This window comes from Eurosta solidaginis, chromosome 2, assembly GCF_040869045.1.
Source record: "Eurosta solidaginis isolate ZX-2024a chromosome 2, ASM4086904v1, whole genome shotgun sequence".
In the NCBI taxonomy this organism is placed as follows: domain Eukaryota; kingdom Metazoa; phylum Arthropoda; class Insecta; order Diptera; family Tephritidae; genus Eurosta; species Eurosta solidaginis.
Window position 1 is genome coordinate 225,349,255 of NC_090320.1, and position 7,619 is coordinate 225,356,873.

Below are 7,619 nucleotides of genomic sequence, written 5' to 3' on the forward strand. Positions count from 1 at the left end.
TCTGTAGGGACCTCACATGAACTGAATATGTCCATAGTGTTACCATACCAGAAGTTTATTTGACAATCAAACTAAAAACCACCCTCAAGAACCATTACCTATGAAATAACTACGCCATTTTGGAAAATACCAGAAGTTTACTGAGGCTCACCTCGCTGGCTTTTTCTAGACCTGAAAATTTGATTTGACATCATTTATTGATCTGCCAGTTTGTACGATTGTCTTAGTGCCGGATTGGCGCAGTAACACCATCCCGGTTTCCGCGTCTTGCCCCACCCTTCCACCTCGATTGGGGTGTTAAAAACTCCACCGAAGCACAGGGTTACATACTTTTTTGAGCAGTGTAATAAAAAGATTGCTCTTTAAATTAGAAAGTTGTGAGTACTAAATCTCTGAAACAATACAAACATTTTAAAATATCTACCCATCCACACCCTTAAGTGGAAACCTCTCTTGGGAGGTTGGATTAACGTTGGCTGATGGAGAGTGTCCGCCCAAGTGAGGACTCACTGTATATAGATAAGGATAGATATTAGGTTGGGTCAAATTTATTGTTGAAAAGGCACATCCAGTTTCTGAATCTATTGGTCATACTGAGTAGCATTGTCCATGGGACCATAGGTCTGAAAAGAATTTCGAGCCTCCCTAATTTTGTTACAAAATTTTATATCCCAATCCGAATAGCGGCTCACACAAATAAAATACATGAAAATGAATGTCAAATTCGGATTGCGATATAAAATTTTCTAACAAAATTAGGGAGGCTCGAAATTCATTTCAGACATATGGTCCCATGGACAATATTACTCAGTATGACCCATAGATTCAGAAACTGGATGTGCACCTGAATTGTTTTTTCCCCCATTTTTCCCCATACAATTTGACCCGCCCTAATAAATATATTATATTTTTTTGTATTAATAAAACTTTATTTGCTACTCTTTCTTTAAATTTAATATAGTATAAGTATGCTTGTATATATGTATGTAATATAGATATAATATGTACGGTATATTTAATATATGTATGTATTTTATTTATGTGGGTCATTTGTATATGTACAAGAGGAAGTGGGATGACGTTTCAAAATTAAGTGTAAGTGTTTATTTATTTGTCAATTGTGTAAATAAGTTTGTGGGTGTATTGTGAGCATTTTACATAATACAGTGAAAATATTTTAAAAAAATTTTTATTAATATGTATGTATGTATGTATATTTATAATCATCGCAGCATGACCTGCAATTTTGCTAAAACATTTTAACAATTTAAGAGCTTAATAATATATTTGTTTAAATAGCATTCAGGCCCGTTTTCACTATCTTCAGTTACGCACTTACACTATAAGAAGAAGTGTAAACAAAAAGCAGCTGTTTGGATAGCTTTCAAAACATTTTTGCGATTTGTTGTGAAGTTATCTGAAAGATTGCTATGCTCCAGGTAAAATCTAATTTAACTGGAGAGGGTGAAAACGGCCACTAAAAAATTAGCCACACATTAAGTTTATATATGTATGCGGGTATATTTTAAAAACCGCTCATTAAATCTCTTAAACATTAGAGGATAACTGTATGATTCGTTAGTTACAGTTAAGTAGTAAGCACAATGTTTACCCACTCAAACAAATTTGAATGAAACGAGTAAAGAAGCCTGAGTTCGGGTTAAATTGAATTATAAAAAGCTTGATCTGAACTTGTGTAAGCCTACATATATCAAAACGGTGATTGCACACACATTACTTAGTTTTCAGATGTAATATTTTCATATAAGTTAAGATGTATCAACACAAGAACTATCAATGCTCTTAGTCCCAATATGATCACTTTATGAATAGAAAACAGGTAAAACGGAATTACCTTCGGTCGTGCCATATACCTTATACCTTGCATGAATGGAGCAGATTATCAGATAGTAACACAAGTAAGGAAGTCTAAGTTTGGGCGAAACTGAACATCAAACACCAAACCTGAGCTCTCATATATATAATATATTGTAACGAATTAAATAACTCCAGTATTCAGTATTGCAAAAAGGTCTTTATTTCGACTACTTTGGGAGTAGTACTTCACAACTAAAATTATACCTCGCTAATAGTGTTTAAATCAAACTGATTGACCTTCGCTTGCATCTCGCTGCTTTTATACTCTCAGTTAGACTCGTTCACGTATTTCTCCTAAAGTCTAGACTTTTTATGAACATGCCTTCTGGAACAGTTGTATCGCATACTTGGTTATTTAGCTATATCCGTGTGTATATGTGAGTAACAACTCCTGATCTTAGCTGATGACTACATATGTGTATGTGAGACATTGTCTTCACTTCGAGGTACTGGTAATGTGTGTAGAATATTCTTCGTTGCCTTGTACATAAGTGTAGCTGCTTGCTTTTTTATTGTTGTTATGATTATTTACTAACATCATAGTGATGCTAATATTCGCCACAATATAATATATATTTATATATATTAGACTGGGTCGATTTATTAACCGATATCGCGCCATCGATTTTTTGATAGGATTTGGGATCAGGAAAAAGTTCCACTACCCATACCCGATATCGGATAACTTTCGTTCATACAAATCGACCCAGGTTAATATATATACTATGGAGCAAAAGTGTACACTTAAGGACCAATTCACCAAGTTATGTCATACACAAAACTTTTCTCTATATTATGATAAAAGTCAACCATGCTATTATCTCTGCCATTGCTTTTTGAACATGGATAAACTAATAAAAAAACAACAAAAACATATGCGCTAAACAAAATTTACCTTTAAGGTACCTAGGATAGATATAGTGTTTTGCACTCACTGAAATTTGTTGCAATTAAATACAGTAGGCGCGTCGCACTTAGAATTAATTTTTTCAGCTTGTGTTGATTTGGTGCGATTAGTGCTTAATATTTTGACAGATACAAATTTTGGTGCAAAATGAAACCGCGTAACAACAAAATGATTGTGGAAGTAGAAAAACTGCTTAAAAAAGTGAATGTATAATATTAAGGCCAACAGCCAGCCAAATTTCAACGTGATACCTTCAACGGCTTAGGATTTATTTCTTAGGAGACTTTGACATTTTCCTTTCAAAATGTAGGCGGTGCGCGGCGATTTTCCAAAAATTGTTAAAAATTTCTATTTCTTATTATAAAGTCAGCTAACATATCAAGCCTCATCAGTTTATCGGTCTTTGGTAATGAATTATAGCTTTTTCCATTTTTCGCAATTTTCCACATCAAAAACTGGATTATCGTGCAAATGGGCGACCATTTTCCATGCAGCTCTATTCTGGGAATAGAGCCAGTATACCATATTTCGTAAAGTTATCTAACTTTTTACTCAATTTATCGTGTTAACGAGCAAAGAGTCGGCGCATATGCGCCTTGGCAACCACGCTACTGTTGGCAGTTATAATTTCAAAATAGCAAAAGATTTTGTTTATTTGGGAACCAGCATTAACACGAACAACAATATCAGCTCTGAAATTTAGCGCAGAATCGCTATTGCCAATAAATGATACTTTGGACTAGATAGGCAATAGAAAAGTAAATTTCACTCTCGACAAACGAAAATTATGCTCTACAAGTGACTTATCGCACCCATCCTGCTTTATGGTGCAGAAGCATGAACCATGAATACATAAGATGAAGCGGCTCTGGAAGTGTTCGAGAGAAAAGTTCTTGGAAAGATTTACGGACCTCGAAGCGTTTGTAACGGCGAGTACCGTAGAAGATATATAATGAGTTGTACGAGCTTTACGCAGACATCAACATAGTCCAGCATATTAAAATGCACCGGTTATGAAAGTATTTTTATCCGAACCCACCTACGGAAGCACTCCGCTGAAAGGACTAGGTTGAAATGATTTACATTCCCTTGGTGTGACCAATTGGCGCCAGTTAGCAGAGCGAAGAAACGGTTAAGCTCCAATTAAGTAAGTAAATATCGTGTTAACGGACAGACGGTCCGGTGTGTTATTTAATTATCTGATCAACGCCCTAGATTAATGACTAGTACCAAGGACCTACCTATTTATTTTCTTAGCTTTTAGTATTATTAGTACTTAATGTACGTAGGTATTGTTTTCAATAAAACCGTTTAACTTAAAATTTGTTTTTATTATTTTTTTTCAAGTTTTTAGTCTTTATTTAATTGCCTATTATTTCTCATTCTATTTAGTTCATTTAGTGACTCATTATTACAAGGACTCTTTCCTGACAATTTGTTACAATCTAAGTCCTCAATACATAATCCTTCCAAAGACTTTACTCGACTCCGCGCCACGTATGCTTGTCCCTCCGCCAACTCCAAAATATTTTGATGTCACTTCTATCGGACAAATATGAGCCAAATCGGACCACAAATACGATTTTTGTGAATATCTCGATCCTTGCGCCACCTAGCGGCGATTTTTTTCTTACTATTGCATTGTCATCGGGTTCTGAACTATATTCCAAGTTTCAAGCTTGTAGCTTATCGGGAAGTTACTTAAATTTCAATTACAAAAAAAATGCTGTCCAGCCTGCCAAGTCAACCTAAATAAAACCGTTTAAAAAGAAGAGCACGTAAGAAGAAATATTAAGAAATAAAGTAATTTACATACAAATCTTGTTAAATTTTCTCTTATTTCAGAAAATGTATATAAAGAAAAAAGGTGTCAGAAGACCAGCTGATACAATTAGCTTATAGCAAACTACAATCAAGCGGGAACACCAACTGTGACCTTGATATGCTGGGCAAATCTTAGACATCGCAATATTAAGAAATGGACGAACAACAGAAAGTGATTGCGCGTAAACTTATTTCTGATATATTGTACCACGGATGCATGGGTACCCTCCAAAATAACCATGCTTTAGAAATACAGGATTTCCTACTTACGTCTACACGTCAGCCATCTATTTATCAATAAACAGAGTCTTCACCAGAATTTATTGTGGCACACAAAATGCTCGACTTTTCGGATCAGGAGGTACCAATGACTAGTAATTCTAAAGCGTTATCCAATCGACGTGGTAGTGATATTCAATGCTTTTATGAGAGCTTCGGTGAGGAGTATTAAATCAAACCAATTTTAAAGTGAAATTTCGTCGTTTTATATTTGCGCATGGCTTTTATGTCAAGTATGGGCCGGGCCGGGCCGTATTAGCGGTGTTATACAGTTAAAAATGGCAAACGAATCGGAAGTGCGTAAACCATTGTAAGTGACAAAAGTAAGAAAAGGAAAGTTATCACCAGTTTTCAAAAGAACCCCAGTCTTTCGAGAAGAAAACTGGCGCAAAAATTGGAATGTTGCGAATTTTTCGTCTGAAAAGCAAGAGAGGAGACTAACCAAAGAACAAAGAAGCGGAGCCATAAACAGTCAAATTTATGGTAAGGAATGCTTAAAAAACTTTAAACGCCTTGTTGAGAAAGCATAAATGTTCAGCGCTCTTTTGGCCGGACCTAGCCTCATGTCACTATAGCAAATTGACTTTGGAATAATAATCAAAAAATAATGTTATTTTGTGCCTCGAGAACTGAGGCCAATCGAAAGATATCGGGCATTGGTCAAAATGGAAATCAAGAAAACCAAGTAAGTAGCCCGCCATGCAAAAATTTTCGTGCAAAGTGGCATTTTGCAACTAAAAAAGGAACAGATAACAAAATAAAATTTTAATGGAAGGGTGTCTGAAAAATTGCAAGTGTAAGTCAAACTAGTCTATGAAAAACAGAATAAAAAGGCAGTAAATCTCATTTTACTGCTTTTAAATTTACAAAAAGTCACATGCTAACGTGTCTCTTCGTAGTCACTTAATAGTTCAATGTTTATTGGTTTTTGTTGTGTAGCAAATAAAATTATTTTATTAGTTAAAACAAACGTAAAACTGGTACTACATATTTCTCTGATTTAATTTTTTACACTTTACTGCCTTTTTGCTATGCACGGCAGTATAGTAGTCAGATCGGGCCAGTTCCAACAAATGACTAATCGGACAGCCAAATATACAAGCTCACCGAATTTCATCCAGATATCTCAAAATTAAGAAACTAGTTTGCGTTCAAACAGATGGGCATTGCTAAATAAACTCAGCTCGTCATCCTGATCATTTCGGTATACAGTGCTGTTTAAGCGACTTAAACTATGAGGAGTTTTTTTCTTTCGTTTGTTTCATAAGCGCTGAAATTCTCATCCGGCTTATGAAATATTCTAAAGACATAGTTTTAGTTTTTAATTTAAAATGGACGTTCTTCGAGTAGAAGATGGGGTGCCAATACCTCACAGCCCAGTGCTCGCCTCCACATCACATTTTGAAAGGGGTCTTCAAATAGAAGATGAGGTGGCTCATTAGAGCGAAACCTCAGAGTTCCCTATGCTCGCCCAAATTAAATAAATTGAGGTTTTTCTAGTAGAAAATGGGGTGCCAATACCTCAGAGCCCCGTGCTCGCCTCCACATCACATTCTTTAAGGGGTCTTCAAATAGAAGATGGGGTGGCTCATTAGAGCGAAACCTCAGAGTTCCCTATGCTCGCCCCAAATTAAATAAATAAAGGTGTACCGATGCTTTGCATGGTCCCATGTTTTAAAGGCACCACTTAATAAATTGAATACATTAAAATAAAGAAATTAAATAAATAAAGGTGTACCGATGCTTTGCATCGCCCGTGTTTTAAATACACCATAAATAAAATTAAAAATAATAAACTTATAAAATTAAATACAAAAAAAAAAAAATAATAAATTTAAAAAATGCTTGGTTGCAATAGGCTTTGAACCCGCAACCCCAAACGTTTGAGACGGGTACGTCACCCACTCTGCCACGACTCATACGCGTACAAGCACATCAAATTACTCCCTTATAACTCACATTAAACTGCTCGCCCTCAACTGCCCCACGCTTAGCTAAGTGCACTCGCGAAAACTCGAACACACGATAACTCGAACTTTCGGAAACTTGAACATTTTTTTCTCCATTGACTATTTTAAAACTCGAACAAAATGTAGCTACTCTAAAACTCGACCAATTATTTTCTTTTTTCATGGAAAAACATGTGTGGTGACGAACAATAAACACAATCCTTAGCCCGTGTGCTAATTTCCAGCAACCGATTTCACTAAGTCCGTTTAAAATAAAACTCTTAGTATTTTCTGCTGATTTTAAACTCTTTATTGATTTACCGACGGTAATATCGCGTCGGTATGCATATGAGCGCAAAAATTGACTGACTTTACTTTAATATTTCAATTACCAAAAAGGTGTCTATTTACTTATTAAATAAATTACATAGGTAAAGAGTTTAACAAAGGAAATTAGAAAACAATGAAATCAAGAAAAAAATAAAATAATAGAAAATATTGAAACCAATAAGCGGACTGTAACAATTGACTGCGTAGCGGTAGAATCGTATGATGCTGCTGGCATTGAACTTGCATTCGCTTTGTATGAACATAGGGATAGGCATACATATGAATGTACGCTTGTTATTAGGCAAATGCATGCTAGTGAGCGCTCAACAGCTTTAGTAGGCTATGCAGTTATTATGTATTAAATATGATGTTATGTTGAAGGAGTTGAATGACTTCCGGCGTATGACGATATCGCAGAGGTTCTCAAGTAGTTATTACGATGGAACAAAGTA

The 7,619-nt window shown here is 35.4% G+C and overlaps 1 protein-coding gene across 1 annotated transcript in view; it reads right to left on the bottom strand.

The window, feature by feature from the left end:
* The window catches only part of Tango1 (transport and golgi organization 1), a 52,344-nt gene extending 45,006 nt beyond the window's left edge, over window positions 1-7,338 (bottom strand). The window contains exon 1 of the mRNA XM_067767138.1: window positions 6,848-7,338. The gene's annotated coding sequence lies outside the window, so the exon portion shown is untranslated. The remainder of the gene's footprint in view (window positions 1-6,847) is intronic.
* Window positions 7,339-7,619: the final 281 nt, after the last annotated feature.